Here is a 26,771-nt window from a genome sequence, read left to right on the forward strand (position 1 = left end):
AAACGGCTGGTGGCTTTGATGTTGTTTCAACATGAGAAAATCCACAATTTTATTGTTTGCAAATGTTAGCCTCTTCCCCAAATACCCATTTTCTCTAATTATGAAGAATTCTTCCACAGTGAAATAGTATTTTTATAAACTGCAAATTAAAATTTAGTATGTTTTTAGGATAATACCTCTGAACAGTAGAGCAGTGGAGAAAATTCTAAAGACTCTTTTCATTATTTTTCCCCTAAATCAGGACTTTGGCTACATAGAATTTAAAACATTTGGTTAGGAGAAAGTTAATAATAGTAATGTGTACTCATACTTTGTTCATAAAGTGCCTTTTAAGATAAATTTGTAGTTTACATTGACTAAATGTATTTATTTTCAGGGATAGACTTTCACCAAGGGTTTTGATTCCAGTTATCTGAAATATATGTATACAAAGTATAGATGGTATTTTTGTTAATTTATATTAAAATAGCCTTTAGAAAATGGTTCTTAAATAATTTCTTTTAAAAGTACACGTTGTAAGACAACCTACAGACTGGGAGAAAATATTTGCAAATGATGTGACCAACAAGGGATTAATTTCCAAAACATACAAACAGCTCATACAGCTCAATAACAAAAAACAAACAACCCAATCAAAAAATGAGCAGAAGACCTAAATAGATATTTCTCTAAAGAAGACATACAGATAGCCAATGGACACATGAAAAGTTGCTCAACATCACTGATTCTTAGAGAAATGCAAATCAAAACTACAATGAGGTATCACCTCACTCCAGTCAGAATGCCCATCATCAAAAAGTCTACAAATAAATGCTGGAGGGCTTCCCTGGTGGCGCAGTGGTTGAGAGTCCGCTTGCCGATGCAGGGGACACGGGTTCGTGCCCCGGTCAGGGAGGATCCCACATGCCGCGGAGTGGCTGGGCCCATGAGCCATGGCCGCTGAGCCTGCGCGTCCAGAGCCTGTGCTCCTCAACGGGAGAGGCCACAACAGTGAGAGGCCCACGAACTGCAAAAAAAATAAAAAAATAAAAATAAATGCTGGAGAGGATGTGAAGAAAAAGGAACCCTCCTACACTGTTGGTGGGAATGTAAATTGGTGCAGCCACTCTGAAGAACAGTATGGAGGCTCCTTAAAAAACTAAAAATAGAGTTACCATATGATCCAAGAGTCCCACTCCTGGGCATATATCCATAAAATATGAAAGCTTGAATTTGAAAAGTTACATGCACTCCAATGTTCAAAGCAGTGCTATTTACAATAGGCAAGACTTGGAAGCAAACCAAATGTCCATCAACAGAAGAATGGATAATGAAGAAGTGGTATATGTATATAACGGAATAGTACTAAGTCATAAAATATTGTCATTTGTAGCAACATGGCTGGACCTAGAGATTGTCTTACTAAGTGAAGTAAATCAGACAGAGAAAGACAAATGTTATATGATACTACTTATATGTGGAAACTAAAAAATGATACAAATGAACTTATTTATAAAGCAGAAACAGACTAACAGGCATAGAAAACTAATTTATGGTTACTAATGGGGGAAGAGGGGGGAATAAATGAGGAGTTTGGGATTAACAGATATACACTACTGTATATAAAAAAGATCAACAAGAACCTACTGTATAGCACAGGGCACTCTATTCAATATCTTGTAATAACTTATAAGGGGAAAGAATCTGAAAAAAGAATATATATATATATATAACTGAATCACTTTGCTGTACACCTGCAACTAACACAACATTGTAAATCAACTATACTTCAATTAAAAAAAAACTCATTAAAAGCACACATTGTAAATGGATAAATGGTGAGAGTTTGAAGTAAGAACAAATTGTAAATGATTTTTCTTTTTTTGGTTAGCCTGGGTGAATAAGTATATAGCTGCTAAAACTTTAAAGAAATACAAATTTTTAAGTAAAGTACTCCTTTTCCATCATAAAAAAAGAGATGTCAAGTGATAGATAATTTGCATTTTAAGGAACTGCTTTCCTCCCCCCAAATAGATGGATTAACATACACCAAAGAAAATGATCTCCTCTGTGTTCCAACAAATATTTAGTATGTAGCTAAAAGTTGTTTTATTGAAATTGTTTTTAATGGGAGATTACAAATGCTACCTTTCTGATTAGGACAAGAACAGGGACATTCAGTATCAAAGCAAGTTTTTCTAAACTGTGTTCTACCTAGAATTAGAACAGATATATCTAGGACAGATTTATTATTCTCTCTGGAATACAAACATATGATCTAAAATTTGACATTTTCTCTTTTAACTGTGCCTTCCTCTCCTAAAATACCCTCTCTCCTATGTATGACGCAGGTAGCTTCCAAATGACTGTTTATCCATAAAGATTTCACAATGTACCATACTGTTTTACCATTAAGTATTTATACATCTCTATGCTAAACCTTGTGGTTGGGAAGCACTTTTAATAATATGTATTAGTACATAGAGACATGTATTTTAATCTTTTTTGTTTTCTTATTTTTGTTCTTCCTTTCCTTCCTTCTGTGTTTCTTTTTCTCTTCATTCTTTCCTTTTTTTTAAATTTTCTAATTGTTGACTTTTCAGTTAGCATCCCAAGGAATTCTATTTCTGTGAATTTATTCTGTATTTTTTTCATTTGCTTTGCTTCTCAGTCTTTTTTAGATACACTAACATTTTTGTTGTTGAATTTTTCATGTTGAAAGTTGACCCAAATGTGATATATTAAAAAAATTAAACTTGCATTCAGTGAAATTATATGTATGGATATTACATTTTTTTAATGCCATAAAACTTAATATAGCTTCATTAATTCTACAGTAGCCTTTAAAAATGCATTCTTTAATTAAAACGAGAACGTTTTAAATATGCCAATTAAAATCCTAAGCATCCTAAAATCTTAGAATGTCTAAATAATATTCAAGAAAGTTTACATATTTTAAATTGCCGCAACTCTTCTCAAATTAATCATGGTTTAAAAGTAGCCTTTGTACTACTTTCTCTTTTATACTTTGGTATGAAATTTTCACTACTGATAAATGTTTTACCATTTTAATTTGATTTCTCAGGTTGTCAGAATATTGCAGCCTGAACAATATTCAGATTAGTCTCAAAAACTTTTTTCTAAGGAGGTGATGTATGAAAGTAAATGTAATTACTCAGATTTTAGATTTAATTGGTAGAAACATGTATTGGAATGAAACAGGAAAGAAAGGCAGCCATTTTATGACCATTGTGTTGCCATTCCAAACACAAGTACATTAAATATCATTATTTCAAGTAACTATATATTCTCGCGATTTGATGATTAAACTTCATAAATTCTCCTCTAGAAAAAAATAGTATGCCTCTGGTAATGATTACTCACCATTTGTTGGAAAAATGCATCATATTTTATGTACTTTAATTACTGTAGGGATTTTTACTCCTAGTAAAAAAAATCAAAATGCCCTTAGGGTTCTAATATAATCACATATCACTCACTGTACTATAGACAGCCCAAGTGATGACTCACTTTATTATTGTTTTTTTCAAGGGTTTTTGTTTTTGTTTTTTACATGTTACATGAGCATTTGCTCATCACATTACATATTTTATTATGTTTTATTAATTGACCAATGTTCTGTCATCTGCTATATCAGCATTTAATCATTGTTATTGAACTATTAAAGGCTTTTGAGAAGATAATTAGTTGACAAAGCGCACCCAATGGCAGAACTATCTGTGTTCATAGAAGAGATTTTTTTTATGATGGTGGTGTTTCATTCATTTAATTTATTGAGCACCTATTATGTGTCAGGTACTTTACTGGGAGCTGGCAATGCAGAACTAAAAGAAAAAGATGAAACTCCCTGGCATCGTGGAGTCTACATTTTAGCGAAGGAAGTGGGTAGTGAACAATATAAGCAGGTAAATCACACAGTGTGTTAAATAATGAAAAATAATAAAGAGGAAAAAATAAAGCAAGAAAGTCGGGGACAGTACAGAAATGTCAGAGAGGGGATAAAAATTATAGGCAGGGTAGCCAGTGATGGGCCTTACTGAGATGCTAACTCTTGAGTAAAATCTTGGAAAAATGTGAGGTGCTAGTAGTGTGTATCAGGGAGGAGATCCAGGCAAGAGGAACAGAAGGCTGTTTCTTCACTAGTGGTGGCTGCCCACCGAAGGTTTGTACTTATCTTTCAAGTTAAGGAGTAGGAAGCAAGAAACAAACACTCATTGCTCTGAGAAGAAAGAAGGCCTCATTTTGCTTTAACAAAGCTGTTGTTTCTGTATTCTAAATAACATTACCTTATATTTATCTAAGAATTCCAGGATTTTGAAATAAAGTATTATTCCATTCGGATGGTCAAACTTTTACTGAAAGCTTTTTCTAGATACTATGACAAATAATATTTCTTCCACATGAGTTTGCTTGTTATCCTAGAGAGTGAAGATTAACTAAAATGGTGAGGAAAAGAAAGTATAATAGCAACCTGGAGAGAGTTGGAGTGATGTTAGATTCATTCTTAGTAGAAGCAAGAACAGTCAAATCCAGTATTTACCTCAAGACTCAGATAAGTCTAAAACATTTTGCTTTCTAAATAGAGGAGCCTGTCCCAATTAAGTAAATTATAATCTGTATGGGAGGACTTGATTATAGAAAAAGGTTGCTTTTTTTGTTTTGGACACTAGTAAATCCCCCAAACAAAAAATTATGTTAAAATATACATTATGCTTTTTTTTTTTTTTTTTTTGAAGGGAGTATAGTGTCTGTCATATGTCTGGCAATTCTGATCAAACACTTGAGAAAAGATAATCTTACTTTTTTTAATTAAGGTGACTATAAACCAAAAATAATTATGATTATGTAAGCAGCCTAATTAAAGGGAAAAAACCCTTAATTAACATATGTCTGATTAAGAAATATAATGGCAGATATAAGTGGCTTTAACCTCAATCCCTGCTACAACCACAAAATACTTAGTTCTCAAATAAACAATCTGATGACTATACATTGACATTGTGAAATGACATATTGTTTTTGGTCAAGTATCATTTCTGCTGATCCAGACCCTAATGCTGGACATTAACATACTTCCACTTCTCAAGCTACAGAACTGTAATACGATGTGCATAGAAATCTCCACTCTTTTTAAGATGCAACTACCCGAAATTACTAAACAGTTCCAAAGTATTGATGTTGTATAATTACATTGTATGGATGTAACGTGTTATGGCTGCCTTGTAGTAGGACCTAGAGATCTGTGAAGTATGTTGATCTTAAAATAAAGTGGGCCATTATTTTACCAGCAAAATAAGTTTATTTGGGAAAAGAAGAGAACTGCAATTCAGGACAAGCAACATATGGTGAACCATAGGCATGTCTGGAGAACAGAGGAGAGGGGCTTGCTTTTATAGAGGAAAAAAGGAAATTGGGGAGGGCTGTGGCAGTTCTTCATTGGCTTCAGGTGGGGGAAGCTTGCTATTGCTGGGTCAGGAAACCTTTCTTCCTGCTGGGATCTGCAAGCTGGGGTGAGTGATATGCATGAGAGCTCCTCCCAGGACTTCCAAGCTCCACTTTAAATGAAATTTATTTATTTTCACAGTACATAAATATTTCCAAACTGCTACTAGATGTCTTGTATTTTATTTTCTTTGAAATTTATCTAGTGGTTTGTGTTCCTGACTTTCTCTTGCAGTGTTTCTTTTGTTTTAGTGTTAACATCATCACTTAAGTGACCACAACATCATCATTTAACTGACCATTTCAAATGATTTGACCATATTATAAGAGCAATAAAATTCAGATTTCCCATTAACAAAAGAGCTTTCCCCCAAAGAAGGTGACAAGAAAGGACATATCTGTTCATGATTTTTTTTCTCCCCACTAATTTCTATTTTAAAAGAAGAGACATTTTCCCAAGGAAAGAAAATTTTCCAATAGATGATATTCATTTTAAAAGTTGACATTACAGTAACTACAGGGATCCGAAATGAAGCTGTTTTGGAAAAGCTCCTCTTTCCTCATAGACATTTCATTAAGCCATTCCATCAAATGTGTGATAGGCTTAAAATTAGGTGAAGCAGAGATGCATCTGGTGCAGAATGTAGAACACTTGTATCACTAGATTTCTATTGGGATTTGTGTAACAATGCATCTTAACTCCCTCCTCTTAAATGCCATATTTCTCATTAGCATTTTCAAGGTACTGATAACTCCTGTAGCAAAAAAAAATCTGATTAACCTTCCTTAATCCAATGTTTACCAAACTTATTGGCTGAGGGAACACGTTTTTATATCAGACCAATTAACATATTCTGGGACTAGTGTTTCACAGGGCAAATACCATTAAAATACCTTAGCAGTTGCTGCTAGAATGAAATCCATATCCAATTAACAAAGAGGTTCTCAGTTTTGTAAAACTCAGTGAACAGTTTAATAACTGGCCTAGGAACCTGTTGGGCAATCTGAATTATTGATCTTTTAGAAGTGGGCAGTAATTGACTACTTAGAAAACACTACACTCAACATATTTTAAGATCCAGCATCTTTGGAATTTGCCAGTACTGCTTTGGAGTGGGCAACTAAAATGCATATTTCAGGTTCTATGAAAATAGGCTGAATTTAGGGAAAGAAGTGTATTGAGCAACATTTAATGGAACTGGTCTTAAATGCGAGATGGGTTAGTATTTACTCAACACATAATTTTCTGGGAGCTCCAAGGCTCTTTAAGCCCTAACTGACTTGTTCACATCCTATCACTCAGTGAACTTCCAACTCTGGAGCTCCTTGCCCTCTCACTTGAATTAGAGAATCAAAACAATCCTGTCATTTTCTATCCCATGACTTTGCTTAGGCTTTTTCTCTTCTACAAAATGCCTCTGTCCTCTATGCTTCAATCACTACCCATCAGAATTCTCTGCTGCCTTCAAACTAACTTGCCTCCCTGTTACCTTTCCTCATCTTCTCCTAGATGGACAACTATTTGTGCAAGCCTCTGTGAGGTTATCCAAATTATTCCTTTTTTCCTATGTCTCAACAGGACTTTGCTTGCCTCTTTGTTATAACACATTCTATGAAATACTGAGAAACGTGTAATAGTCCACCAACATGGATGAGGCACTTTTAGTAGTCAGAGACCATGTTTTACCTATGATAGTGTCTTGCACAGAGTAGATACTCAAAATTGGGTGGCATGGCAACTTCAAAATTGGCCTTGATCGTCTTTTTTACATTAGGAAAGTCACATGAAAACTCCGATTGAAAATCACATTCTGAGTTTCTATTTATTAGTCTTTTACTGAAATGTACAGGTTACTCCATGTGTGAACAAGGAATTTCTTTCTTTAGGACCCAGGCGTTTTGGTATATTTTATTATAGTCACTTAATTCTGGACACTTTACAGCTGGTTGAAATTTTTTTAAGAAATTGAAAAGCAATATGATACATACAACTACATGGTCAAATGTTGGTCTCTATTCCCGCTGGATATTGTTCTTCACCCATTTCTTTTCATAGTTAGAAATTGTTCCTTTTAACTTTTTACTTTAACTTTTTACTTTTAAATAATTTCAGATTTACAAAAGAGTTTGAAAAATACTACAAAAATTCCCTTGTAATTTTCAACCAGCTTCCCCAAATGTTAACATCTTTCATAGCAAGGATACAATTATTAAAACCAGAAAGTTAACACTGAAACAATTCTATTACCTGCTCTATAGACCTAGTCATGTTTCTTTAGTTGTTTCACTAAGGTCCATTTTTTTGGTTTAGGATCCAATCTTCAAATCGCCTTGGTCTTCTTCAATCTGGCGTCTCCTTAGTCTTTCTTTGTGCATCATGACATCATGATCTTGATACTTTCATAGAGCATGCATGCCAGTTATTTTGTAGGATGGCAATTTCAGGTTATCTGATGTGTAAGCAGTGATTATATCTTTGAGAAATGTATTCACAGTCTTAGGTATATTTGTGAGGATTGGGTGGAAAACATGTGTTTCTCCAAATGTTTTGTTGAATCATAGCCTTATTTTCCATGTGGTAAGAGTGGCTATTTTAGAGTTTTTTTAAGAAGGCAGCAAATGTCTTATTTTTCTTCTTTGCTGGTGTTTTGTCCTGTATAATTCCTTCGAAACATTTATAATGAGTTTGTGTTCCTGATCTCTGTAAGTCTCTGTTTACATGAATATGCATCTTTTATTAAAAATATTTTTAAATATGAAAGTTTTTTTTTTTTTTTTAAATCACACACAGTATATGTTTTCTTTCTTAGTAATAAGTAGGTAGGTAGTACTGGACAACTCAGTATACTGAGATTTAATTGGTTGAAGTGATTTACTCATTGCCCAGGCTGGAAAATCTTAGGCTTGATTGATGCACCTCTGCAATGAATATCACAGAGAAGCCACATTTGAAATGTACTATTTTAAATTGATATTGCTAAAGATTTTTTTATGTATGTGCCTCCTCCTTTTCTAATGTTGCTTACTCTCTGGAAAACTTTCCCACCCTGCTTTTTCGATAGCTTCTGCACTCATTTTGACCATTTCCTGCATTGATCAATTTACTCTAACCGGTTGGAAGTCTGGTTTCCCTCCACACCACTTCATTGAAACTGCTCCTTTGAAGAGTGCAGATGACTTTCTAAAAGTGAAACCTGCTACTTGTGCGCATCCTTTAACAATGTTGGCTGCTCTCTTCTTTCATGAAATGCTTACCTTGTCGTGATATCTTAGATACATTCTCTCTTGGTTCTCCTGCTGCTTCCCAGAATGTTTCTTCTTATTCTCATCTTCTTACTTGTGTTTACATATAGGTGTTTCATAGGTTTATTGTTTAACCATGCTATGTATATACTCTGGATTATCTCAAATGCTCTCAAAGCTTTAGTTATCACCTTTGTGCAGGTGACTCAATCTTTACCTCTAATTTGGATATCCATCCTGAGCTTTAGATCAGAATTTCCCATAGATACTTCAAACTCAATTAGCTCTCAAACAAAAATCATTGATTCCTCCTTTAACATGAACTTCTTATGTCTCCTACACCTATTCCTAGACTTGGGCTGAGGTTAAATCCACTCATTAGGCTCTTCCATCACACTTTGTCCTCTGCCTCCTAACCCATAGTATTCTTAATCTGGATGGTTCTCCTTCTCTCTTTCCATGTTTGTACATGCTTATTTTTCTTTTAGGTACAGTTCAAATTCTACTTCAGTGATGCCTACCATAATCAATTCCAAAATAATTTGATTCTCATGTTTATAATTAATTTTATTGTTTCATGTTTTATCATTAGTTGTAGACATGTCAGCATTGCTTTCTTCACTGGAGTGTAAATACTTCAAGTGATGTTTGTGGTCCTCATAAGCTAGCCCAGTGCTGTACTTACATACTGATTTGTTGAACTGACTTGAAGTGAATCACTCCTAGTTTGTTGTTTTCATTATGGTTATTTGTTTTATTTTGTTTAGCCAGCCATGCAAACAGCATGCTCCTCCCAGGTATGATAATGTCACACTGTAACACAGAGGCCATTGGTATTTCTTTTTCATTCATTCATCCATAATAGGGACAGGAATAATTAGAATGAAAGCAGCTGGGACTCCCTAGAAAATAATACACTCCATCTCAGTCACTCAGAGAAATATCTTGGGCAGTTACTAAATTAAAACTGTTTTTAGCAAACCCAGTGTGCTGAGGTGGGAAACACAATCACATTACTTGCAATTTACTGTTGCTCCCTTAGTGATCCACACATCAAAAAGTATCTGTTCTGACACCACTTCTGAAACTTAATGCTGTGTTTAATTTATCTAATTAGGACCTCTTAGCACCTCAAATAGGTACTTTAAGAAACACCACCACCACCCAGCTGTTAGCCTAGGGACAAAAGAATAAATGCAAATTTAATGCTTTTCAAAGGTGAATCTGCACATTTTGATGTCTTGACAGCATTCAATAATAATCAAGTGTTCTTAGAGACAATATACTGATTTGTTGATTGTTTCTGGACCTCAATAAATATTGAAAATAGTTCTTAAAATTGATCATTATTTGGGTAAATATTTGTGTGGATATGCATAAGTATAATCTTTATAACATAAACTACTTTTCAGGAGTTTGTTGCTGCTTCTGAGACAAAGAACTCTTGATGTCAAGATTTGAATAGAGAAGAAAATGAAATACAGAATATGGTAAGTGACTTGCAGATAGACTATTTCAGCTTCATCTAATCTAATGCTCCATTGTGTAGTTATCATTTGTAAGTTGCATACATATAAATACATACTTATGGTAGTCACTATTGCAAACAGTTGTGAAATATGACCACAGTTGAATCAAACTTTGTCCACTCTTATAAGCTTATTTTGATAAACTTGGTGTAACAGACACTTGGCTATCAACCATGGTGGGAGACTTTAACTTTTCAATTTCTTGAAATTTGGTTATACTTAAGTTATTCAGATTATTCAACAGTGATATGCAACAGCTAAATAAATATTTCTTGATGCTTAAAGGGCTTTTTCATTATTTTACAAAAGCAAGTTAGTTTTACTGAGTTTATAAGAATCTCTAGTGTTTTGGCTTGTTCTCTTTTCTTGTTGTGTTTTCTGTAATGGATAAGAGTTCTTTTCTCTTCTCATCCTATTCAGAAGACCCTCTCTAGGGCTTCTCAGGGGATGAATTATAGAGCAGCAGTCTCCAACCTTTTTGGCACCAGGGACCGGTTTCATGGAAGACAATTTTTCCATGGACCGGGGGTGGGGGGAGATGGTTTGGGGATGATTCAAGCACATTACATTAATTGTGCACTTTATTTATATTATTATTACATTGTAATATATAATGAAATAATTATATAACTCATAATAATGCAGAATCAGTGGGAGCCCTGAGCTTGTTTTCTTGCAGCTAGCTGGTCCCATCTGGGGGTGATGGGAGACAGTGACACCCAAAGTGTGTTGCTTATGTCTAGTCTACTCCGTAAGATGCAGCTTAATTGTCACTTGTCACTCACTGATAGGGTTTTGATATAAGTCTGCAAGCAATTGATTTGTTATGGTCTCTGTGCAGTCAAACCTCTCTGCTAATGATAATCTGTATTTGCAGCTGCTCCCCAGCGCTAGCATCACTGCCCCAGCTCCACCTCAGATCATCAGGCATTAGATTCTCATAAGGAGCACACAACCTAGATCCCTTGCATGTGCAGTTCACAGTAGCATTCGAGTTCCTATGAGAATCTAATGCCACCGCTGATCTGACAGGAGGCGGGGCTCAGGCGGTAATGCGAGAGATGGGGAGCGGCTGTAAATACAGATGAAGCTTCGCTTGCTCGCCCACTGCTCACTTCCTGCTGTGTGGCCTGTTTCCTAACAGGCCAGGGACCGGTAGCAGTCCATGGCCCGGGGGTTGGGGTCCCCTGTTATAGAGGGTTGTAAGAACAAAGGAAAGATAAAGGAAGAGAGTTCCAGAGTCATTTTTGGAGCACAAGTAGAGACATGCTGCTAGCATTGTACTCTGTCCATCCCCACGCCATCCAGTGCCCAAGAAAATGTTGCAAGTTTATGGCGACATGGTGGCATGAACTAGATTTTTCCTGCTAGTCAAATTTCAGAAACCATTAGTAGATCCTACTTTATTTAGTTAGGGCCATTCTTTTAGCCTAGAACTTCTTAAATTGGGATCAAAAAGTAAGCTTTATATAAGATTATCAGTAATCCCTCTGAAATTATATGCAGTGTATTGTGTATAGTATATTCTTTTTTCTATGGAGATGACCAATGGGTTTTATCAATTTTTAAAGGACCTTGATGACACAAAAAGTTTTTATCCAGCATAGTTATATTAATTTAGAACAGATGTGATTAAAATAAAAAATTTGAAGGAAGTCTGGAGTTTTTCTCTATATATTTTTATTAATATTCCAGGTGTTGTTGGCTGTAAAATTTGCTCCCTGGTGACTCCTTTTTAATTATAAATGTTTTTAGAGGAATAAAAACTATTCAAGAGTTTTGTTGGTACTTTCCCTTTCATCATTCTCTAAAATCTGAACCAAATTTGAACAGTTATTCTTGCAAATAAGAAAAATATACAACTCCATTCATATTTCTTCTATAGTCACTTTACGAACCCTTGAATAGACTTTTAGTTATTCTGTGACTAAATGTATATTTTTAGAAGTCACCTATTATTTTTAGATATTCTTCCGGTATTGGATCCTGTTATATGAATATTGATCATTATCGCCTCCAGGGTTTTGTTCTGTTTTTGTTTGTTTCATTTGTTTGTTTTGCTCACAGTTATAAGTAGGAAAACTATTTCTGACCTGGTCATAATTTTTCTTTATCTTAGCTGGAAACTCTAAAAAGTATTTTCTCTGTTTCCTGCATCGTATCTCTATCCCTGCTAACGTGGACATTGCCTCCCACTTCAATTTACACTCATGAAGATATTAATTCTCTGGTATTCCAGCAACCTATTTTATTTTCACTGAACTCTATTAACAGATTCTCAGCCTGTGTCTATACCAAATGATAACTAATTTTATCTTTTCCAAAAAGTATACAAGTTGTAGAGGAATAGTCCAGATATTTTGATATATTTTTTGGTGGGAGAGAGGAGAGATTATCCTGGTTTCTGATGAGCCTGAGAAGGCTTCCCATGCCAGCCCATGTCTCCATTTGATAGTGAGTGTGTTTCCCACCTAGAAGATATCTGAAGCCTATTCGCTTTAGTCATTGCTCCAGAAGTGTTTTTTCTTCTCTTAGTGAATCAAGTTTCCAGAAGAAAAAGTTGAAATTTGATAAGATCAATGTAGAAAGCCAAAAGTTACTCTGAGTTATGGTGTTATTTCTCAGCCAGAGGCTTGTCTCTTCTGCCCAGCTGCAAAATTTCTTTGTACACAGGGGTCTCTTTAGTGCCAAAGGGGATAAGCAAAAAAGGATGAAAATATATCTGCTGTTTCATGGATGACCCCAATCACACTGACTCCTTCAGCAAGTTTTCCTTAGAATCCTTGGAGGAAGCTTTGCCTAAGCACCTATCCCAACATTCAGGATTTACTTTTAAAATGGTCAGTTAATATTTCTTGAATATAAACTATTGGCTAGAGTAACAGGAAACTTGAGTTTATTAAACTTATACATACTTAACTGTGGTCTACAGGGTATTTTAAACTCAGCCATTTGGCTTCAGATCTACTTTCTTACGCCCCAAAATATACAGCGTGAAATGTATGAGAAGTAATTGGATATAGCATCTTTTCCAAGTCCTCAATATCTTATTTCTTCCAGATAATAGAGAAAAAAATATACAGTATTCCCATGATTAAACATACTAGACATAGCTATAAGCTTGAATTTCTAGGAAAATTAAACAAAAGTGGTAATGAGTTGGAACTTAGGCCCCTAAATACCTTAGGTAATATATATTAATGTGTGAAAACCTAACTTGAGAAAGGGACAACAAATTATGTAATATTTAAATGACTTATGAGACACCATACTATGGAAAAACAGGTAACTTAAAAAAAAATATGGTAGGACTATGAATGACAACTTTGGTGGTGAAATGGTGAACTAACTACATACAGATTGATGGGAAGTTCTGACTTGGAAAGTTTTCCATAATGTATTTTGGGGAAAAAAGTGAAATCAATCAAGTTATAGCATAGTATGTATGGTAAAACCTCTTTTCTCACAGAAAAAAAACCTATATCAATCATGTTATAGCACATATACATATATACAAACTATAATTTTAGTCCATTTGTTTTACAAAAACAAGACAAGTCATCGTACATTTGTTCATGCAGTGAAAATGTCTTGAAAACACACACAGGTTAGTAGTTATATCAGGGGAACAGAATGATAAAAGAAGGAAAGCCATCTTATTTTATGCTTTTCATACTTCTGTATTACTAGATATTTTTAACCTCAAGAAAGTATTACTTTTATAATTTAAAAGTCAGGTATGACATTTACTGAACAATTGTTCAAATGTTTCTTTTGCATGGCTTGCTATTTGGTGGCATTCCATTTAGTAGTGTTAACTGGAAAGTCCCAAACCATTTTTTCAAGAGAAATGAATGAAGTAAGATTGGGTTTGTGCTATATTCTTAGATTATATAAAGCTTTATTCTGGTACGAATCTATGTTGCATTTTTCTCTTCCTATTTCACCGTGGTTAGAGTGACTCATTTATTCTTTGACCTGCTGGTTCGGATTCCTGAGACATTACTTCCCATCAATCTGTATGTAGTTAGTTCACCATTTCACCCCAAAGCTCTCATTCATAAATTTGCCAAAGCCTGACTTGAATGTCCCTACCATGGCTCTGGTCCACCCCTTAGAGGAAGTGATCCCGAAGTAACACTACTTCTTATGGCTCCTCCTGGCTACAGTGTCCCATTCACCAGCCTTCTTTCAGGTTAAGCTAAAATACTCTCAGAAATTGATTTGTTTTCCATGCAAGGCAAGCTTTCAACATGGTCTAAATCCCACTTATTGGTCCTATACCTACCTTCCATTGGGGACTGAGCTTAAAATAGTAACAATATTCATATATAACTTCCTTTTTGGTATAAGGAACATGCATATATATATATATATATATATATATATATATATATATATATATATATATATATATTCCTGGAGGAGTAGATGGTAGTCATACAGTGGTTTTAAATACAGTTTACCTACTATGTTATCCTGGGAAAGTTCCTAAATACCCCATGCCTTAGTTTTCTGCTTCTGTTAAAAGCAAGTATATAAAAATATCCAATCCATAATATTGTTTTGAAAATTAAATGAATTATTATATGCAAAGTACTTAGAATAACATCTGATACAGAAAAGCATGAAATAAATATAAATTAGTTTAGAGAAAAACATAAACCATGGTATTCCTTATTAATGAATATTTTAAAGGAATAATTAGTAATAGTTTTTATGATATATATGGATGTGCTTTGCATTGATGGCCTATTGCAAATATAAGTAAGTAAAGACATTCTGATAAATAGTAGCTGTTTATGACAGGTTAAGTATTTTAGTAATAATAATAATAATGATAATGATAATAAATGTAGCTCATTGTGATTCTTCCAAATGCACTATGCACATCTTAAATAGGTGACAGATTACTAAAGTGGAAAATATAGACTTAAATCTTAGTTCAATAAGTATTTTTCTAATTATAGATTTTTAAAAAGTCATCAGCAGAAGAGAATATTAAGAGTGTAAATATTGCCAGCATTGGTGAATGAGGAAGTTGAATTTGCCTTGGGAAAGACAGTGATTGCCTTAGTTTAATTCCTATTTGGATGCCAATTTATGGATAAGTAACCATACGAAAAGGGAGCCACATTACTGAGCCAGTAATGAGAAAGAGGGAGAAAGGAGTGGGGGTGTGGGGGAAGGAGGAAAGGAGAGAGGAAAGAGAAAGAATGAAAGGAAGGAAATGCAGGAAGGAGGGAGAGAGAGAGGGAAGGAAGGAAGGAGGGCAAGCGATGGAAGAAATTTGAGTATAAACAAAAGGCACTCAGAAGGTTTCCAGTTTAATACATCTCCTTTTTATATTCCACAAATTAGACTGTCAAGAACTCAGCTTCTCTCGGAACTTTAGGCTATTAGCCATTTACAACTTACTTTGAATTAATTTAATCAGATTATCAGATTAGGATTTTGCTTAGAGCCTGCCAAAATCAGCCAGCCTGAGGAAAATGGGGTTTTGATTGAAAAGTGGAACTGACAGGAAGCTTGATTTTGAAACACAGGCTGCTGCTCCAGGAGGAGGGGATGCGGGTATTCAGTGGGTGAGGAGAGCCTGGGGCAGCCAGAGGGCAGCTTGAGGGCCCTGGATGCCTGAGGGCTGATTAAGAGAGTTTACCAAGAGGTGAGAAGTTTCCCAAGACAAACAGCATACTTTGCACTTTGGCTAAGGTCCCTAGTGGCAGTGCACATTCTTGATATATGCTCCCATTACATTTAATCACAGTGATATTACTTGTGAGATTTAGAGGTACCACCTTCTCTGAGAGAACAGCTGAAGGTTATGAGTTTATACCTGCATGTCTGTTGAGTTTTATGTCCCACTGGTTTTGCTTATAAACTAAAATGTATTATATTTTAGACCTTTGCTCCAAGAGGCTAATGTAACATTAATCATGTTTTTAGCAGGCTTGAGATTTTAACCCTAAATCCTCGTTAGCATTTCATATGTCATGTTTCACATGGGCCTTGTGAAGTGTAGACTAGATATATCAGAACTGAAACAGGCTTTTCGTTCCCACGTTTGAGCATTTCAGGCTTCTTCTGAAGGCTATAAATTTGAAATGCAATCTGTGTCATGCTGTGGGAAATACTGTGGTGAGAGGTCTGGCCAGATGAAAGTACAAGTCTGTTTGACATCAGTGCCTTTTTCCTGAGAGACCTACATTCCATTTCAATAAATTTGTCTCTCTTCAAGTTTTAACAAAAAGTTATTATTAGAATACATATATATGTATCATATATATATGTATATAAAGTGTTAGGATATCAAATTCAGTTTTTATTACCATGACTACGTTGTTTTAGATGCCAGAAAAATTGTACTAATGTAAACATTTAAGAAGTTAAAGTTCCATGAACCCAAAGCAGGTTCTTTAGAAAATAAAGTGGGGAAGATTGCATTCAAGTTAAAGAAACTTGTATTAATTTCCTAGTGCTGTCATAACAAAGTACCACAATCTGGGTGGCTTTAAACAACAGAAATTTATTCTCTCACAGTTCTGGAGGCTAGAAGTTCGAAACCAAGGTGTTAGCAGGCCATCTCCCTCTGAATGCTCTCTTGCAAGCTTTTCTGTTAGCTTCTGGTAGTTGCCAGAAATCTCCCTAACTACAGTCACGGTTCTTAGTTTGTAGAGGCATCACTCCAATCTACCTGCACTACACAGTGGTGTTGTCCTTGTGAATCTGATTCTTTATATGGCTGTCATCCCTCTATGTGTCTGTCATAAGTCTCTTCTCCTCTCCTTATAAGGCCACTCTTCACACTGGATTAAAGACCCACCTTACTACAGTGTGATGATCTTAACTAATTACTTCTGCAATGACCCTATTTCAAAATAAGTTCACATTCACAGGTACCTGGGGTTATGACCTGGACTTAGCATTGTAGTGGACACAATTCAACCCACAAAAACTTCAAACATAGGAATAAACCAGATGACAAACATATACTTAAACCATGATAAAGGAACAAATGTTCCAAATAAGAAAATCACTTAAAATTGAGTGCTAAATTATTCATTTATCATATTATTCTCAAATCTCTTAATGAGAGTATGAAATGACTCAAAAACGTTGTCTACTCTCCAGAATGTAGTTTCTTCCTGTATATGAATTTGTATTTATTCTGAAACAGGAGGGATGGGGGCAGGGCACGACCTTTGAAAGAATAATATAGCCATAGTACATGACAAAGACTGGTTAGAACCAACTGGGTCCAAAATGGGGGAAGATTCAACTTCCAGTGGACCTTGAGCCTCATTATACGCTCATTGTAATACATTAGCATGCTAATTGACACACCCACCAGCGCCATGACCGTTCTGAGGACAATCATAACAGGTCAAAAAGTGGGCAGTGGCCCAATTCCTGGCAATCCTTGCCCCTTCCCCAAAATAATTGGAATAATCCTCCCACTTAGCCTATGAAATTACCAACCCATAAAAACTAACCATGCCATATTTCGAGGCTCTCTCTCACCTTCTGAAATGGCCTACACTCTGTCTGTGGTGTGTGTTACTCTCTAAATAAATCCACTTTTTACCTATCACTTTTTCTCCAAATTCTTTTGTCGTGACGAAGAAAGAACTTCACATTCACCAGGAACATATTGGCTAAGGCAGCCAGGAGAATTTGGTAAGCCTCAGCCTCTCTCCTCCCTTGGGCTTGAGAAGTGCCACCTTCCTGCTGTTACTCTCTCTCTTGAGAGGCATGGCCTTACTTCCAGCCGTCTCCATCTCTCTCTCACCCTCTCTCCCTTTCTTATAGTCTGTCTCGTTTTCGGACCTATTGCCACAAAAATGTGGGCACAGGACGAGCATAACACTGCCCCCTCTCTGCAGCTACCTTCATAGGCTTACTATTGGTCCACCTATGCCTAACTGTCCTTGTCTCAACTTGGCATCCCTACCTCACTCTTACTTTCCACTTTATTTCACGCCTTACTCTGCTGGAAATGGGGAAAAAGCAACCTGCCAGGCATTTTCCATCCATGCCACTAAGTCTTCCACTTCTTACTGTTTGTTACATATGTGCAGGGCATGTCAGGGCAAGTTTCCAGCCATCCTCACAGGCAGCTAGGGACCCGAACCATAGGATCTTTGCCCTCTGGGTTTGCCTTATCACCATGTAATTAACTGTTAACAGGTCCAATTGTGTAAAAATATGAAATACAGCCTTACTTAGATTTTGTACCATGGTTACAGCGGCTGCAATCCCTTGGGGAGGCAGTTTGTGCGTATACCCCCTTCATATTAGGAGGGGGATGGTCCTGCACCGTGTGGTTGGGACTCGTGGTGGTGAGACCATTGTTCACCGCCTGCCTCCTGGTGTTGGGCTGGGCCCCTCCAGGGTCTGCCCTCACCCCACCCTGCTCTGTTAGAGTGGAGCGGGCGACTCGAGGTGGATGGGTCATACACATGGCTGCGCCCCAGGGATACTTGCCTGGGCCATGACCCACATTTGCTGTGCTTGCCTCTCTGGGGTCACGCAATTGGGAGCATCCTTCCAGGGTCGCAGGGCCCTCCATCTCCCTAACTACAGTCACGGTGCCTCCGCTTCAGCAGCCATATCTGCCCCTGCACCCAGCCCCACTGCCAGCCAGTCAGAGCATGTTTGGGAAGGGGGGAGGGGGAGCATGGCACTGAGGACTCGGGGGTGCCACCCACAAAAGGGAAAGGAAATGAGAGGTTTTCTTCTTTTTCACAAACCATCTCCCTTAATGGCCAGTGCCTGTTTTCTGAAACTTATCACCTTTTTAGAAAAAAAGGCTGGGATTTTGTGTTAGAACCATAAGGATGTCCAGGGGAACATATCCCAGAACACAGGGATTAATCTATAGAATCTATAGAGAAACCTTTAGTGAAGTCACTCATCCTGGGTACCATGGATGCCAAGATAGGACATGGGCCCCAGGATGCTGGGGCCAACAGAACTGCCACACAGGGTAGTAGCTGACCCCCATCGTGGATAAAGTCAACAGGACTAGGTGGTGGACAGGGACGCCTGGAACCAGTCTTGTCTTAGAGAGACCCCACGGGACCTCCTAATGCTAGTGCTCCCCTCTGATACAGGAGCATTCTCTCCCTGAAGGAACAGTGGGAAACACCTCCTCTATCCTTAAGAACTCATCCGTCTGGTGCATTTTGAGTCACTGGGGCAAGTTCCTCTAGATTCTTTAAAACAAAGTAGCTCATTTTCTTTCATAATATATAAACTTAAGGTCGATGAGGCCTGACCAGAAAATGGGAGCCTCAACTATAAGGCCATCCTACACTTAGACATCTTTTGCAAAAGGCAGGGGACATGGAAAGAACTTCCTTACCTACAGGCTTTTATGGCCCTAAGAGAAAACCCGGAGCTATGCGAGTCCTACGTTAGGGAACCTGGCCGGCTGAGACCCATTTGGGCTACACAAAAGCCCTCTCTAGTGGCACCCCTGGAAGAACAGGAACCCCTGACAGAAGACCCAAATACTTTCGAGGGACATACTGTATTCGCAACCCACTTCATCAGCCAATCACCCCCTGACATCTGTTGGAAGCTTCAAAAGCTTGCCATGGGGCCCCAAACCCCTCCTCGCCTTCTTATTGACACAGCTTTCAGTGTTTTTAACAATAAAGACCAGGCTGAGGAGGAAAAGAAGGAACAGAATGACTTCAGGAAGGACCGACAGCAAGCCAGGCTTTTGGCAGCTATCATGAGAAGACCCAACCCACTTCCTGGTCACCCCAAAAGTACTCCCAGAAGACCTCCACCAGGAAAGGGAGCCAGTTTCAGCTGTGGGAGTCCTGAACACTGGAGCAAGGAATGCTCAGGAAACAGGTCCCAGCCTTCACCCAAAATGCTATGCCAACTCGGCAGGAAGATGGGCCACTGGAAGAGGGAAAGCCTCCGGCTCTGAAGGGAGCAAGGAAATTCCCCCACGTCAGTCATGGCAGTGGCTGATTGACGGGACCCGGGACCACCCAAGGCTCCCAAGAAGACAGTCATCACACGGGAGGAACCGTGGGTGACCACTGACGTGGCAGGTAGCCTTGTCTAATTTCTAGTAGACACGGGAGCCGCTTACCCTGTCCTGACTTCTCGCGCTGGGCCCCTTGCCCCTAAAACCTGCTCTCTTGCTGGGGTCGAAGGAAAGCCAAAACTAAAACATTTCACCACTCCTCTAATTTGCACCTGGAGAAACACTCGTATAACTCACAAGTTTCTTGTCATGCCTGAATGACCCAGCCCATTATTGGGAAGGGATTTTCTCTCAGGCTTGGGGGCAGCCTCCCTGAAAACCAAAGCCAAGGCACATTTTTGGCTGGACTATGTATTGTACAAGACATGGACAGTCCAACCCAAAATATTCCCCCAGAAGCTGAAAAACTTATAGATCTGCAGGTCTGGGATCAGGGAATCCCAGGGAAGGCGAAGTTTGTCACTCTTATAAAAATCACCTTAAAGGAAGCTAATAACTTCCTCCTAAGGTGCTAATACTCCATAAACCAGAGGGTCAATGAGGCCTCCAACCCCTAATCTCAAAATTCATTAAATACGGGCTTTTGATGCCATGCCAATCTCCCTGTAAGATTCCAATCCTACCCAGTCTTCCCTGGGAACCCTTATCGTCACCATCCTTTTAAAATGCAAATTTCAAAGAGGGGAAAGTAATTCAGAACGTGACTTGTCAAGAATAAAAGTAAAAATCCTAAGTGTCTTTTCTGTAAACATTAGTAAAAAGTAGCCATCTAGATAGGTGACCTTGATTTGTTCCATCTGCCAGGAGCCCAGTTTGAATCCAACCCCTTATAACTGATGGGTTTTACGTCGACTCAGAGTTAAAATTTTGAAATGGGAGCTTTGAGGTTTCTGTGTCTGTGTGTTTGTAGGTATCTATGTGTGCTGTAGATGTATGATATTGCCGAAATTAATTCATAAAAGAGCTCTATTGAATTGGCTTAAAGGAAATTAAGCGCTTATATAAATACTCAGGAATATAAATCTGGCCAGAATGAATTTCAGGTGCATGTCATCTGGGAAATATTCAATACTAAACTAATATCTGGTATTGAAGGTGGCTTAAGCTTGTTGGTCTGATTAATATAGACATGTCTTTAGAGTCATCAATGTTAAGTATAATACATCTATTGCAGCCAGGTTTACTAGAGGTCAAATAAGAGCTCATTCTATCCATTACAAATTTGTCAACGAGAAAAGTAACTTGTTATGAAAAAAACTTTTAAGGAAAAAAATGCAAATGAGAAAAGCTTTGGGTAAACTTTTTAAAAATAATTATGTTTTAAAAATGTCTATCTAAATTAGTCTCTCCAGATTCTGGTAACTTGAAATTCTAGAGTTGTGCTAAATTAAGTTAAATGATGAAAGTTTATTTAATAACTAGGTCATTTCCAAATAAAATAAGATGCTGAAACATTAATTGCTGAACATTGGCTTCCTTTTACAGAGAAACAAAAGGTTTAGGACTATTAATAAATATGTTTGGTGTCACACTGAGATATTTTCTATAAGAAAGCATATTTTAAAAAAATTATTATTTGGATTTATGTTTACCAATCTACAGAGTGCTGATATCAATGACAGTGCATGGTTGCTTAAGGAAAGTAGGATGTATGTTTTCAGTAAAGAAAGTATGAGGAATGGAATTACATTTTATAATATTAAGGGAAAAGGAAGTTGGCTGTCTCTGGATGGCTGTTTCTGGATGGAAAAATAAAGTGATGGATACAGAAAGTGATGAAAGGTTGTGGATAGGAACTGTGAGAAAAAAAAGTTTTGTGCATGGTTAATATTGACTAAGTTTAAAATGAATTTACTTGAGTAAATGAATTTTAAAAGTAAGCTGGTGCAAAACCTGAATTTGGCCTTTCTCTCTGTTAAAAGGACAAGCTTCTTAAAATGTTAAACTGCCTTTAGTAACAGGTTTTAAACTCTACCTTTTAAGTGATCTGTTCTGCATTTGTCTTTGAAATCTTTTATTGTCACTTTGGCTAAGTAAATAACTATTTTTTCACAGTGACCTATGATCCTATCTGACTGTTTTAAACCCTTTTGACATTTTTTGGACAAAACTTCCTAAGTCAAATTAAATTACATGTGAAGTACTGTCAAATGAGTAATAAATCTTCTTAGGTTATATTATATGGCAAATGTTACTAATACAGATATTCTAGAAATTATATGGAGTTCCTAAAATTCTGACATGTCATGGTAAAGTATTATCACTCGTAATTCTAGTTATTATCTTAAAATGTTGTATGTCACAACAGTAACCAAGTTTCTTTATCAATTACACTGTAATCAGATGTTTAACCATGCCTTTTAAGTCTTTTGTCATTTATAGATATTTTTGTACTCTGATGCTGTTACAAAAAGTGCTTCATCATCAAGAAGATTCATAGGAAGGCTATGGTAGCAGTTATAACAGTCCCACATCAAGATGATGGCTATGTGAGGATTCTAGCCCATACCAAATTAAAACAAGGAGCTGTCCTGCCTCTGGGGCCTCTAGATCAGGCATCCAGAGTTTTTATTCCCTGACAGACAATGTCCATCCCCATATTCAACCTTGAAGCAGTTACAGAAGATGGACCGTCACCCCTCTGTTTCCCATAAAAATACGGGAGTAAAATCTCTGAGCGGGAAATGAAACAGGAGGGAAGGGGGCAGGGCACAACCTTTAAAAGAATGATATAGCCATAGTACTTGACAAAGACTGGTTAAAGCCAACTGGGTCCAAAATGGCAAAAGATTCGACTTCCAGTGGACCTTGAGCCTCATTATACGCTCATTGTAATACATTAGCATGCTAAATGACACACCCAACATCACCGTGACAGTTCTGAGGACAACCATAAAAGGTCAAAAAGTGTGCAGTAGCCCAATTCCTGGAAATCCTCACCCCTTCCCCCAAATAATTGGAATAATCCTCCCACTCATTAGCCTATGAAATGATCAGCCCATAAAAACTAACCATGCCATATTTCGAGGCTCTCTCTCACCTTCTCAAATGGCCCACACTCTGTCTGTGGAGTGTGTTTCTCTCAAGGCCTCTCGCCTTCCTAGATGGCCCATGCTCTGTCTGTGGAGTGTGTTCTCTCTAAATAAATCCACTTTTTACCTATCACTTCATCTCCAAATTCTTTTGCGGCAAAGAAAGAACCTCAAATTCAATGGGAACAATTCCATAAGCTTAAATTGGCTATTTTAAATTAACCTGTAAACATCTATATTTTCTATGTAATTCAAGATTTCTGCTTTACTTAACAAATGTTCCCCTCAGTAATTTTCTCATTAAGTAATTCATAACATTTAGGAGTGCCTATTCAGTGCCAAGGACTGTATGGGTTACTGAGATTGAAATGAGGGAAGCATAGTCCCCTTTTCTTAAAGTCTTGGGAAATGGATAAAAGCAAATTATAATACATTTAGAAGTATGTATTGTACTATGGCAAGGCATAGAAAGAATGCTGAACTAGATTTTGGTCAGGAAACAGTCTGGAAAGTCTTCCTACTACAACTGATAGCCATGCTGTCTCCAAATAGAAGATAGGCAAGCAAAGTGCTAGAAGGAAGCACATTACCACAAGTGCCCAGACGAAGGAGAGAAAGCATAACAATGAACCTAGGTTTGTGCATGGATGGTATAATGTGGATAATTTACAAAAGATGTTATTAGAGAGCTAAACAATGATTACATCACAAAGAAGACAGTCAGTGCCTATTGTATAAATGAACACTCAATAGTATGTTTCCTTAGAGACAGTACAGACAGTGATCAGGAACTAAAGTTCTAGCATCAGATTGTTTGGGTTTAATCCTGCTCTTCCATTTATTTGAACCTAACTTAGTAGAATTAGTGCTCAATACATTTTAGTTATTAACTGTTTCTCTTTATTTAAGATCATTCTCTATTGGTTGACTTTGAAGCACATAAGAGGCGCATTCATAGGAACTTTTTTTTAAACATCTTTATTGGAGTATAATTGTTTCACAGTGGTGTGTTAGTTTCTGCTTTATAATAAAGTGAATCAGTTATACATATACATATGTTCCCATATCTCTTCCCTCTTGTGTACGTTCATAGGAACTTGATGTTAAATGTTATAAATTGGGGTTTTCTCAGGAAATATCTGCATCTGCAAACTTTTTATTATATCTTCTCACTGATCATCATGGTGCTCTACATATTTTTTTTTCTGTGGAAAAAGAAACAGTAAGTGAAATAATTTTTCGTAATTCTGGCACAGTATCACAAATTGGTAAATAATTAATTATTGTTAGCAAGTATTGGAGTACAACACATCACTATTGTTTTAAGTGGTCATCCAACATTGTGCTATGAAGAATGCAGCATGACAAACTTATTTCTTAGTATAGAGAAAGGAGGAGAAAAAGAAGTAGAATATCTTAGGGAAGATTTCTGAGTCCGAATACAGTTTTGGGTCTAGCTTGAGTAGGAAAGGTCTCTATACTAAATTCTTTTTTTAAAATTTATTTTTGTTTTTTCCAGCTTTATTGATGTATGATTAACAAGAAAACTACACATATTAAGGTATAAAACATGGTATTTTGATATAAGCATACCTTGTGTAATGGTTACCACACTCAGTCAAGCTAATTAGCACATCCATCACTTTACCTAGCTACCTGTGTGTGTGTGTGTGTGTTTACGTGTGTGTTGAGAACACTTAAGATTTACTCTGCTATAAAATTTCAGATATACAATGCACTAATACTAAGGATAGTTACCATGCTGTACATTAGATATCTAGAGCTTATTCATGTTATAACTAAAAGTTTGTACCCTTTGACTAACATCTCCACATTTCTCCCACCTCCTCAGTCCCTGGCAACCACTATTCTACTCTCTGATTTTCTAAGTTTGACTTTTTTAGATTCCACATACAAGTGAGAACACCAAGTATTTGTCTTTCTGTGTCTGGCTTATTTCACTTAGAATAATGTCCTCTAAATCTGTACACATTTTCAGAAAAGGCAGGATTTCCTTCTTTTTAAGGCTGATTAATATTCCATTATGTATTATGTATATATTTCTTTATCCATTCATCCACTGATGGACACTTAATTTTGATTCAACTGTTAGTCAGCCAGCATGTCTTATGCAATTTTCTTAAGAATAATATAATCTCTTAGTTTTTGGCCATTTAAGATGTCTTTCTGTTGCCTTTACACATGAAATGAAATTTGGCTAGCTTACAAATTATGATACTTTCCATTTGTATTAAATAAAAGTAAACTCTAAATGGCTTAAACAATAAGGACATTTACTGGTTCACATAACTGAAAACAGTCATAGGTAGGGTAAGATGAAATCTGGGTTTTAATAATATCATCAAGGTGCTAGTTATTATTTGTCTCTGTCTTTTGTGATGTCACTTTTATCCCAAAGCTTGGTTCTGTCATAGTTATAAAAAGGTGACTCTTAGATATAGTTGCCTCCTTTTCACATAAGAGACTAGATCAATTATGGTCATGTGGTCCAGCTCACTCTGAACCAATATCTGTGGTTGGAGGAAAGCAGTACATCAATTGGCTTATGTCTGGTTTTCACCTAGTTCTATTGGATTAAAGCACTCATAGTTCACCTTTGATCCCTATGGTTGGACCTAAATCCTTTTATTCAAAAACTAATATACCCCAATGTTACATGGATATTATTAATTTTTCATTTTGTAAAGAAATAATGTGGACAGACTATTTTTATTCCTATGTAGATACACACACACACACACATACACTTTCCTTTTCAGTTTTGATAGTGGTAAGATCTGTCCTTTAAAATTATAATTAAATTTTTTCTTTGCTAGAGTGATCTAGGTCTGTATCTTCCTGCAATAATTTTGCTAAGCACGTGGTGAATTATTTAATTTAGCATTAAGCTTGGGAAAGTTCTATTCTATCTTTGATATCTTTGATTTTTTTAAAATTTGTTCTAACACTTCAGGAACATTAATTATTCATGAATTATCATTTTAATTTTAATTATTTCTATAGATCAGTTTCTTTTTCATGATTTTTTTTTTGCTTTCCTAGAACAAAATGAATGTTTTTGATCTGCCCACTAAAGTTTCTTTTTGTTGTTGTTGTTAAGAACTTTTGTCGTCAGTTATATTTTATATTCCATGTTTCTCCAGTTGTCCCAGTGTTTTACTCAGGAACTGTTGAGATATCGTGAGATCTCTTCTGACTTCTGGCATGTGAGAATGGTTGACTATTAAACAGAGTAGGAGTGAGTTAAAGGGAAAAGAATAAATATGGTTTTAGGAATGGAGATTGGGATGCTGATGGACATTTAGGAAATGGGATCTGGAGCACTATATAGAGGTGTCTGTGCTGAAGATTTGGAGGTTATCAACCTATTTGTAAAAATCAAGTAGATTTCTGAGTAGAGCGAGAAAAGAAAAAGGTAGCTGAGGAGGTAATCTTGAGTAACAAGTTTGAACAGTTGAAAACAAAATCAGATATATGGGAAGAAAAGAAAATATTGGG

This window comes from Hyperoodon ampullatus (assembly GCF_949752795.1).
Source record: "Hyperoodon ampullatus genome assembly, chromosome: 5".
Lineage (NCBI taxonomy): Eukaryota > Metazoa > Chordata > Mammalia > Artiodactyla > Ziphiidae > Hyperoodon > Hyperoodon ampullatus.